General features: G+C 40.9%; 1 non-coding gene across 1 annotated transcript; it reads left to right on the top strand.

Moving 5' to 3' along the window:
* Positions 1–9,263: 9,263 nt before the first annotated feature.
* On the top strand, positions 9,264–9,335 carry trnah-gug (transfer RNA histidin (anticodon GUG)). Its single transcript has one exon. It is a non-coding gene; the product is annotated as a tRNA-His (tRNA).
* Positions 9,336–11,571: the final 2,236 nt, after the last annotated feature.

Raw genomic sequence — 11,571 nt, 5'->3', positions numbered from 1 at the left:
CCACTGTATTTACCCAGCTACCGTGTTTTTTTTTAACCTGCTCAAAGAATTACATGAGGTTTGAAATGCGTGACCGTCCGATGAAATTCGCATTGGCAAATTCTATCCTATAACGCTTTATCTCGGCAAGTGGAAAAATCGTCCTTAAATAGAGATTCGGAAAGGTTCCATACTGCAGTTGTTAATGCAACTGTCCTGTAATTAACCAGCTTCGCTCTATCTGCCTGTAAAAACATTGTTACTACATTGTCCACACCGAGTTACCCAGCATAGAGCCCTGAGATAGAGTTTCTGGGGCCGTGGGAATTCCTTCCATCATCTCCTTCAGATTCCTGGGATATAAGCTTTCAGATGCCGGTACTTTGTCTTCATTTAGCCTAAATCAATTACCTAAACATTTCCTTTATCCGTCATAATATTGCTAAGTCTGTAGCACATTTATATTACATTTGCTTCACGATAAATTTTTTTCATGTTAATGGGAGACGCTTATTTCACAGCCTGAGAAAAGCAGAAAAGTGTAAGCAGGAAAGGCAATGAATGTCTTAATGTCGATGGGAAAGTTTCTACATTAGGTATTGGAGCCGAAAAAGGAACCTGTCAAACTAGATTTAAAGATGAACAATCGACCAGAATCAGTTATCAAACTGAACGTCTTGCGAATAATGTAGGTAATATGATTACAATTGTTACTGTTTTTAAGAGGCATAATGGATTCAGAAACCACGTTTTTAACTCAAAGTAAGACCAATCTGAAGGGTACCCAACTGTAATAAAAGCAGATGTCAAATAACGTGCAAGGCATATACAAGTTAGCAACAAATGTTTATTTGAGTATATTAAGTGAATAGGAGAGGCAAGAGAAAATGTTGTCCCTTTAAAGACAGATGCAGCAAAACTATGATAGAAAGTAAGGAAATGGAAGAATGGATAGCCAGCTAGTTATATATTAGTAAAGAGACAGTAGGCTGTAATTGTAGTAAAACATGGGAGGTGCTGTTCTACAGCGATCTGTGCTGTGACCATAGCGGTTCATAAAATCATGGGAGATTCTAAACTAACATTCGGCCTTCCAGCAACAGTTAGCAAGGGCTGAAGTGAATGATATGTTTTATAAACGTCGGGGGTACATCCAGGGACAATGATGTATGGATGATGAACTCAGGAATGCTGAGCGGTTTAAGACTCTCCAGTCAGATTGCAGTCTCTTCTGGAGACGTGGCTTCGAATCTTACATTTGACAGATAAACATTTCTTTGTACAGAATCTTTTATGTAGTTTCTGCGTTTTCAGCGCAGTTGATTTATACCTTCCAGGAAACGATGTCGCCTTGCAGCCATGGCAGGTTTCTTTTATTAGTTGTAAGTATGTATTGTGTTGGGGTCAGCAGAATAGGGCAAGTGGAATAAAAACATAAGAAATAGGAGCAGGATTCGGCCATTTGCCCCCTGGGAGCCTGCTCTGCCATTCAATAAGCTCAAGGCTGATCAGATCTAGGACTCAGTTCCACTTCCCTGCTGTGTGCCCGTAACGCTTCACTAACTTATCGTCCAAAAGTCTGTCTGTCTCCAACTTAAATTTATTCAATGACCCAGCCTCCACAGCTCTCTGGGGCAGCTAATTCCACAGATATCCGACCCTCTGAGAGAAGAAATTCCTGCTGATCTGTTCTAAATTGGCGAATCCTTATTCTTAAAGTATGCCCCCGAGTTCTAGATTCCCCCACTAGTGGAAACGTCCTATCGGCAAGTACCGTATTGAGTGAGTCCCCTCACTGTCTTATTCATTTAAATAAGATCACCTCTCTTTCTTATAAACTCCAATGAGAATAGACGAGATCTGCTCACCCTTTTATCATAAGTCAACCCCTTTATTGCAGGAATCAACCAAGTGAACCTTCTATGAAATGTTTTATTAAGGTGAACAAAACTGTAAGCAGTACTCTGCTAGGTGCGGTCTCACCACTACCCTGTACAGTTGTAACAGGACTTCTCTGCTTTTATACTCCATCTCCCTTACAATAAAGGACAGCATTCCTGATTACTTGCTCTTGTGCATACTGTTTTGTTCTGTTTAATGCACAGGGACCGTAAGGTCCCTATGTACTGCCGCATTTTGTAATCTCTCTCCATTTAAGTAATAATTTGCTTTCTAATGTTTTCTGACAAGTGGATAACTTCACAATTTCATGCATTATATTGCTTCTGCCAAATGTTTACTTAGCCTGTGTATAAACCTTTGTAGATTTCTTGTTTTATTTTCAGAACTTGCTTTCCAACCCATCTGTGCTTCATCAGCAAACTTGGCTAAATTACACTCGGTCCCTTCATCCAAGTCATTGATATAGATTGTAAATAGTTGAGGCCCCAGCACTGATCCCTGTGGCACCTCACTAGTCACGGTTTGCAAGCGCATAATGACTCATTTATCGTCACTCTCTGTTTCTGTTATTTAGCCAATCTTCGATCCATGCTAATATGTTACCTCCAATCACGGGAGCTATTATCTTTCGCAGTATCATTTTACTTGGCATCTTATTGAATGCCTTCTTTAAATCCAAATATAACTCAACCCCTGGTTCCCCTTAAACAACCTGCTCGTTACATCCGCAGGTAACTCAGGAAAATTTGTCAAACATGATTTCCCTTTCATAAAACTAGGCTGTCTCTGTTTGACTGCATTATTATTTTGCAACTGTGCTGGTACTGCTTCCTTTATAATGAATTCCATCAATTTCCCAACGACAGATATTAGGTTAACTCGTCTATAGTTTCCTGCTGTCTGCCTCCCTTCTTTTTTATATGTAGACTTAAGATTTTCAGGTTTCCAATCAGCTGGGATCTCTCCAGACGCCAGTGAATTTTGGTAGATTACAAACAATATCTCTGCAGCATCTTCGTTTAAGACCCGAGGCTGCAGACAATCAGCTCCAATCGACGTGGCTGGCTTTAGTTCCATTATTTTACTGAACTTATTTTCTTTAGTGATGGTGATTGTATTAATTTACCCCTCAATATCGGCCCTTAATTATCTATTAATGGGATATTCTTAGTGTCTTCTACCGTGAATACCGGTACAAAATATTTGTTCAAAGTCTCTCCCATTTTTCTGCTCCCCATTATTTATTTCCTAGTCTCAACCTCTAAGGTACTTGAGCAATTCTCTTCATCTTTTATATACCTGCAGAACCTTTTAATATCTGTTTATATATTTCTTGTATCTTTACTCTCATAATCCATGTTCACTCTCTATTATTTTTTCAGTCGTCGTTTGCTGTTATTTGTAAATACTCTGGCCTCCCACTAATCTTGCCTACATTGTATGCCATTGTTTTTAATTTGATACCATCCTTTACTTCCTTCGTTAGCCACTGTTGGTTCTCCCTTCTCTTAATCTATTTCCTTTTGACTGGAATATATTGTTGTGGAGAGTTAGGAAATATCAACTTAAATATCCGCCATTGCTCATCAACATTCTTGCACTTTAATCTATTTTACCTATCAACTTTAGCCAACTCTGCATAGCTTTGGAAGCGACTTTATTTAAGATCATTCTGTTGAGAATCAATCCATTGGTCTCAAACGTTGCAGTAATCAACATCATAAATTATCGGATAGCAGTTAAATCATTCCACAGAAATCTACAGCGGCTTTTGAAGAAGGTACACACAAAACTTTCATATTTACAGCATGGTTAAAAAAAAACTCAATTAAAGTTCTGTTACAACAATCAATTAACTGTGATTTTTGTAACTACACTTGAGTGTCTCCACGTTAGATTCACATCTTTTTGTGAGTTGTTATTGTGTTAAATGCAACGGTTTTTGCGTCTCTGATTATTCCAATGTAATTAACGGTATGTATATTGTTATTTAATGCATTGGGGTGGAGGATCTGTGTTCGTTATCAATGTATTTTTGAGCGCTTCAAATGTTCAGTCTGGCCGCAATCGACCATCTCATATCCCCGAAGTGTGAGACGGCAAACCATCTGTGACATTCGATTTCAACGTTTGCTTTAATTAACCATGCTGATATTTATAAAATGTGATGTTCAGAAGATAACTACTCATGTTACATTAGACTTTCTGAAGCAGCAAAAGTTTCGCATACGCTCTCTGATAGATCCCGAGCTAGCCTTACTCACTCCAGTACCTCCTCAGCGTCATTAATAAATCCTGCGCTTCCCTTACTATCTCTGAAACCTACTAAGCGTGGATTACCCGCTCTGATATCCTCTGAGATCCCGCAATTTCTCCAAAATATTTTGAGAGTCAGTTACTCTCTCTGATATCTACTGAGAACCCTCATAATCACATGACACAATTTCAGAAAACCTTCAATTCCCACAGATCCTCTGAGATCTCCTTGCTCTCAGAATCCCCAATAAGAAATTGTGAGACTCCCCGATACCATGAGCAAAGTGTATTTTGAATGCCCGGGTGCAGGATAATGCAGTGAGAAATGGCTGACTTTACAGCTGGTGAGTAGCAACGTTAATTTAGAACTTGTGTTTGAAAAGAGCACAGAAACGTTCAGCTAGGACTTGCGCCCTTGCGGCAAGTTTTGAGTTGTCTGGTAAACTGCTATAGTGAAAGCACAAAATTATGAAAAGAAAGTGCTGGCAACATTCAGCAGCTCAGGCATCATCGGTGGAGAAATATTGCTTTTCCCAGGACCTCACTTCCACTTTGATTTATACTTCACGTCGTTCATATCTTACAATTCCAACCACTCGGTGGAATCAAAAGTTGTGGATGGAATTCGGACTTTGCTGTTTTGAGCAAAGAGATTAAATGAGCAAAATAAAACTCCCCCACTGCGGCTTGGGCAAGAATGGAACTCAGACGGAGCAGTCTTGAATGAGTAGAAAAAAGCAAATAATAATATTATTCAATGCAAAAACGATATAATTGGAAACCACACACAGTGGATTAGCGGTCCATCACCTTCACCTCTCAACCACCTTGATCCGTGAACACAGCTCAGGAAGCTCTTTTATTTCCTTCATGGTCTCAAATGAGGCAACGGGAGAGCTAACTTTCAATTATCTATCACCAGCATCATATGAATTGCCTTTGGCATTGTAGCGTGGCTGAGCGATGTAAGGCGCTGAATTTATGTTCCAGTTCCCGAGAGTGTTTGTGTTAGAAACCCACCGCTGTCATAGTTCACTTTATATTGGTGATTTTAAACGAAGTCAGAGTTGCAATGTTAAAACCAAAAAATAAAAATTGCTGGAAACTTTAGCAAGATATCGAATGAGACAAACTCTTCACAAAAAAAAATATTTTTTAAATCGGCGTCGTTCGTCGCAAATTTGATTTTTTCATTCATTCCTGGGATGTAGGTATCGCGGGCAACACCAGCACTTATTGCCCATCTCTCATTGTCCTTGAGAAGGTGATGGTGATCCGCATTCTCTCGAGGCCTCCTTTTCTGAAACTTCCAGGCAATCTGCAGAATAAGTTTGGAAATAGGTCAGCCATCTCAGCATGCTTTCTTGAAGTACGTAAATATTCCAGGTCTCTCTCGAAACCTTTTGTTTCCTCAGAACAGGTCTTTAAATCTCCAAAACACTCCAGAGGGTTCCGATTGAACAAATTAAACGATTTGGATAATTGATTTCAATAGAGAAAGTACCCGCTGCGAGCAGGGATCAAAGCTGCACAGGGAAAGGGCAGAGACGGGAATCCGCGAAAATCCAACCAGCGTAAACAAATTCACTGGTTATACTATCAGTTCCCCTTAATATCGTGACAACTTCAATCAAATCACAACTTAATCTTACAAATTCAATATCATACAACGCTGATTTTTGTAATCCTCTCCTCGTAATTTCTCCTCGAGTCCGGGTTTAATTCCACTTTAATTACATTGCACTCACTCAAATATGAATATTTATTTCCTGCATTATAAATAAAAAACAGAAACAACACAATTATAAACCAGTACTACGGCAAAAAATTATTGGTATGTGTGTAATTTACAGAGCCGGAACAGACGCGATGGATGGCAGCCCCATTTTGCGCTGAATGATTCGATGATCCTATGTCTTCTTTTTTATAAGACAGCTGAAAAGGCAGCTGTATGCTGGGAGCACTGATACCGCACAGCATCTGCATGTGGCTCTAGTGGCATGATCGATTAGTGCGCGGTATTTATATGACAGTACAGGCACGCGAAATGCCTCAATTCTAACAGACACTGGTTTTGCTAGTAACATGTGCAGCGGAGTTGAAGGTACACTTGGTCGGTTCTCAAACTTTATCTACTTATTAGAGTTTCCATGTGAGCAGTTAGGTTCCTCTGGGCCGCAATGTTGCAAGTGCAGGTGAGAGTTTTACAGTAGCGTTTTTGTATTACAGATTTATAGGAGGGAGCGGGGCCGTTTCCATTCATAAATCACTAACTCCAAAGTTAGGAAAAATGATCTAGAAACAGACTCTAATTCAACGCTCTGACAATGGTTTTGGCACAAAGTGGAATATGTGTCAACACACGGAGTATCTGTATATGCTTCCGACATAATATTCAACACAAGCAAGAATTCCGCTGAACAGCTTGTTGAGAATTTCGATAAAGATCATCACATGTGTTCGACGTTTGCAAGCGATCACTTAGAGGTGGGAAATGAAGTTTGACGGGAGCGGACAAACCGCCCCGCTCGCTGGGAGCAACCTCACTCCTCAGACTACCACTGCCATTTATAGAATTTTCGGCGTTTTTTTGATTTGAACAATTAGGCAGATGTTGGCAATGGTGCTGCAAGAAACACATTAAAACCGTTGAGGTGTTAGGGCTCGGGAGCGGCTTTGTGGCGCAATGTGTATTGCATTGACCATTTATATCATTCTATTATACAGACACATTCAAAGGTTATCGGCTCAAATTTTAGGCAGGGTTTGGTGTTTAGGACACCGGAAGTGAACATGTGGAGCAAAATCTCATCTGTCTTCATTCCGTCCGCACTATTTCGAGAATCGGACCAAAGAAAGAGACACAAAATAACTAAAAACCTCCGAAGCTCGGAACCTTTACGTCTTCAGCAAAACGCGCTGCCAACTGCGCTATTCCGGCAATTCTAATTCAATGAACCACAGTAATGAATGAATTGTAGGTGTGCTGCAAAAGTTCCTCACCGAAACTTGAATAAGTAACAACACGGGTGGAACGCGAACCCACAACCTTGGAATGATTGTTTGAAGTTTACCTAGAAATCTAATGTGCTACAGATTGCAACACAGGGCCGAATACAGAATACGTTTCTGAATTAGTGACTTTGTGCTTCATGTTAGTGAATGTAAGATTTGATATGTTTTGAAGGTATCTCTGCAAATCATTTAACCTCTGTATTTTTAGCAACGCATTAGTGAGAGAACCAAGCACATTGCTCCGAGAAACCCTTCTCTAAACGTTAAAAGATGACAGTATTTAATGTGAAGAGTTTTGATTTATTCGGACGCACATCTGGAGTAAAGGCCGCCGCGACACAGGTGTGATACGATCACACAGATTCTAATCTGGAGTCAGACGGATACAATCCTGTTGTGTCTCAAATACCCCCATACAATGAGGCGCTTCTTCTACATGGTGGCACTTTGAGACATCGCTTCCTTAATTCTAACTTTGTGAAACATGAAGGTTTTCCAATCCCCACAAGCTCTCGTGGGGTATAAGGCAACCATGTGAAGCAGCATTCTCTGTCAGGTTCCATATCCCGCTCGCTTCTGCCGCCTGCTGCCAATGATCGACAACTAATACAATTGTAGAGATCGGGCGCAGAGAATCATCAGAGAAAGTGGCATGATCTCAAAATACAAATTAGAGGGGCAGCATCACGGGAACAGGTAATGTTGTGGGGTATGGAATTCGGTCAGAGCTGTAAACAAATAGGTGAAAGATAAAGAGAAATATTTTCCGGAGTGGGAGGGTCCAGTTCAATGGGAGCTACACGTAAAATTAGAGCTAACCTGTCCAAGGATGATGAAAGGTATCGATTTGCTCACAGAAGGTAGGGAAATCCTGGAACTTCCTCCCCTAAAAATCGGTTGATGTTGGGGGTCTAATGACAATTTCAAACTCGTGATTGATAGATTGTTGTTAGACAAGGTTATGAAGGTGTATGGAATCATCGCACAGACCAGCTCTGATCTAATTAAATGTCGGAGAAAGCTTGAGAGGCTGAATAGCTACCTCCTGTTTCTATTTTCCTATGAACGTAACAGGACAGAAACAGAAACAGCTGCAAACACACGTTGCATTTTATTCATATTTAAAAGCAAAATAACCATGCCACGCGCAATGATGCTGTCGTCAGTGAAGAACTCCCCCGACTTTCCTGTGGCTCTCTTGCCTCACTCACCCCTTCATCCCACACGCTGCATGTTTTTAAACCTAGTTTTAAATCTGCTGCTCTGAGCCAGTGCATTCTGCAGTCTCACAACTCTTTCTGCAAATATCGTTTCACTGCTTGCTTCTATGTTTATTGTTATGAATCTCGTTGAGGTGAAATGGGACTGCTTCGGACATCGATTTAAAATATGGCTTATTGGAAACACGTTGGGGTCATAATCTCGTTCGCACAGAACTGAATCTAAATCGTTCAAGTTGGAATATTGTATTTTCTGGATGACAATAAACAATATCTTGCCATAAATGTTGGCTCCTCATTTCCCTGGTGTCAGAGGAGGCATTATCTGCGTCCTTTATTTATTTCACGTTAGAGACAAACATAGGTATCCATTCAGAATCAACGCACGGATTGACATCGAGATAAATGCAGCGAGAGATACAGGCAGCATTGGCACACATGGCGGAATAGACAAGAGAGATGCTTAAATATAAAATGGACTCAAACTCTAAATGGAAGTGACAGGTGGCTGATAGATATGAGTGAGTGTAGGCGATAGACCAAAGGCGTGGTTTGAATCTGTGGCTTAACTAGTCAAAGCGCCTATCTCGTAAACAAAAGATGGTCGGTTTGACTCACAGCGGGGCTGGCACTTACTATCTTCATGATTCACAAAGGGAGAGTTTCTTGCCATGGAACAGAGCTGAAATCGTTTTAAACGTAACTGGGGTTGCACTAGTTCCCATTCTGGATTAAGGCCCTATTCAGTGCGTGGCCTTGGTCGCTTACCACTGTTGCTTTAATTTCTGGCGGGGTCGAATTTGGCCTCATCAAAAAACTATATATTTTCTGACCAGCGCCGTGTGTAACTTTGCTGCAATCAGAAAAAAACCGTGACAGCTGGTGTGTGGCGCCGTGATCGTATAGTGGTTAGTACTCTGTGTTGTGGCCGCAGCAACCTCGGTTCGAATCCGAGTCATGGCACATCTCGCTTTATTTATTTTATTCACTCCAGTACCTGCTGATAGAACACAGCCAAACATCTATCCTTACAAAATTAAACAGATATTACGTTTTTAGCGGTGGGCACATATTTACTCCTTCAAACCCACCTCTTCTCCCAGCTTTTTCTGCCTTCCACAATCAATAGCACTCCTTTACTTTGCTCACAATTCTCCCCGCAACAGTTTGTCTGGTGATGGCATTGGCGCGAGGCTGAATGATGAAGGTGATTTGCTTCAATGCTATTGAGGTCTTGTCAAGGTCATTTAACTCACAGTGCGAAACATCTTTTTTTCTGTTCTGAATCTGTCTCAAAACCGACCATTTCTGAAAGTCGCTCACTTGAAGTAACGGAAGGCCCTTTGCTTACAGAAGCTGATTGTAGATTTTCAATATTGTCGATTTGGGTGCACGGGCAGGACAAGCGGTGAAGGCACTTTGTCACAGGGGAATTCTGTTTAGATGCAAAAATAAATAAACGGAATGGCTGATCGTGTTGCGAGACTAGGTGACCGACTTGATAACGCGATGGACTATGAATCCATTGTATTCTGCACACGTGTGTCCAGTCCCATCCTCGTGGGTAGTGTGTTAAATATTTGATGCATGTGGTTCTTTTGTCAATCACCTGAAAATTCTTATCCAAATTCACCATTTTTCCCTAGCTTGCTACACTGAGCTCATGACATGTCTCAAATTATTAATATATACTTTAATGGGAAAATAAGGCAAGAACATACACAATAAATTGTAGAACATTAAGAAGTGTAGTGGAACAAATGGACCTTGGAGTGCAGTTCCACAGGTCCCTGAACGTTGCAGGCGAAGTAGATAATGTGGTTGATAAAGCATATGGAATACTTGCTTTTAACAGTGGAGGCATAGTATTCAACAGCGGGAGGGTTATGCTTGAACTGCATACAACACTAGTTAGGCCACCACGAGAGTACTGTTTCAGCACATTAAAGGAAAGATGTAATTGCATTGGAGAGAAAACAGAGGAGATTTACGAGAATGTTGCCTGGACCAGAGAACTTGAGCTATGAGGAACGATTAGATAGGCTGTTTTAGTTTTCTGTGGAGCAGAGAATGCTGAGGAGAGACGATATTCAGGAATACACAATTATAAGTGGACTAGGTAGAGGTGTTAAGGCGGACCTATTTCCCTTAGCAGAGCAGTCAACAAAGAGGAAGCATGAATTTATTGTAATTGGTAGGAGGCTTAGAGGTGATTTGTGGGGACAATTTTTCACCCAGAGGGTTCTGTAGCACACCGCTGAAAGGATGGTCGAGGCAGATTCCCTGCCCACGTTGCAAAAAAGTACTTGGATTTGCACTTAAAGTGTCGTTAGCTACAAGAGTACGGAACAAGTACTGGAAAGTGGGATGAGGCTCGATAGCTCTTGTTCGGCAAACGTGGACATGATGGGCCGGAATAGCCTCCTTCCATACTATGAAATGCAATAACTCGATGATATGCATTGGTGTGAAGAGAATTGTGAACTTTTTCAGGGTCACTATTATGATAAATATATGTTTCACGTAAAGATAAACATATATTGAATTACTGAACAGAAGCATTGCAAAGTGGGTCCGCACATACGCAGGTAAACAAAATGCGCTTTCGATTACATCACATTAAATGTTCGGTAATCACAACTGTAATCGCGCTCCATTGAAACAGACACAAACATCGAATGATGCCGGATTGAGAGCATATCAATTTTACACAAACACAGAATGATCCAGGACTGAGAGAATTTCTCTTTTACACACACACAGAATGATCCAGCACTGAGACAATATCTCTTTTACGCAAACACAGAATGATTCCGAACTGAGAGAATATACCTTTTACACATACACAGAATGATCTGGGACAGAGAGCACATCCGTTTTACACATACACAGAATGATCCGGCACTGAGAGAATATCACTTTTACACACACACACAGAATGATCCGGGACAGAGAAAATATCCCTTTTAAACAGGCAAAGAAAGATCCAGGACAGACAGCACATCCAATTTAAACAGGCACAGAATGATCCGGGACAGAGAGAATATCCCTTTTACACACACACAGAATGATCCTGGACTGATAGCCCATCCCTTTTACATACACACAGAATGATCCCGGACTGAGAGCTCTTCCCTTTTACACAGGCACAGAATGACCCGGGACAGTGAAAATATCCATTTTAAACAGGCAAAGAAAG

Source organism: Pristiophorus japonicus, unplaced genomic scaffold (assembly GCF_044704955.1).
Source record: "Pristiophorus japonicus isolate sPriJap1 unplaced genomic scaffold, sPriJap1.hap1 HAP1_SCAFFOLD_35, whole genome shotgun sequence".
NCBI classification, from domain to species: Eukaryota; Metazoa; Chordata; class Chondrichthyes; family Pristiophoridae; genus Pristiophorus; species Pristiophorus japonicus.
Note: the sequence above shows the minus strand (reverse complement) of the source record. Positions and strands in the feature narration are given on the sequence as shown.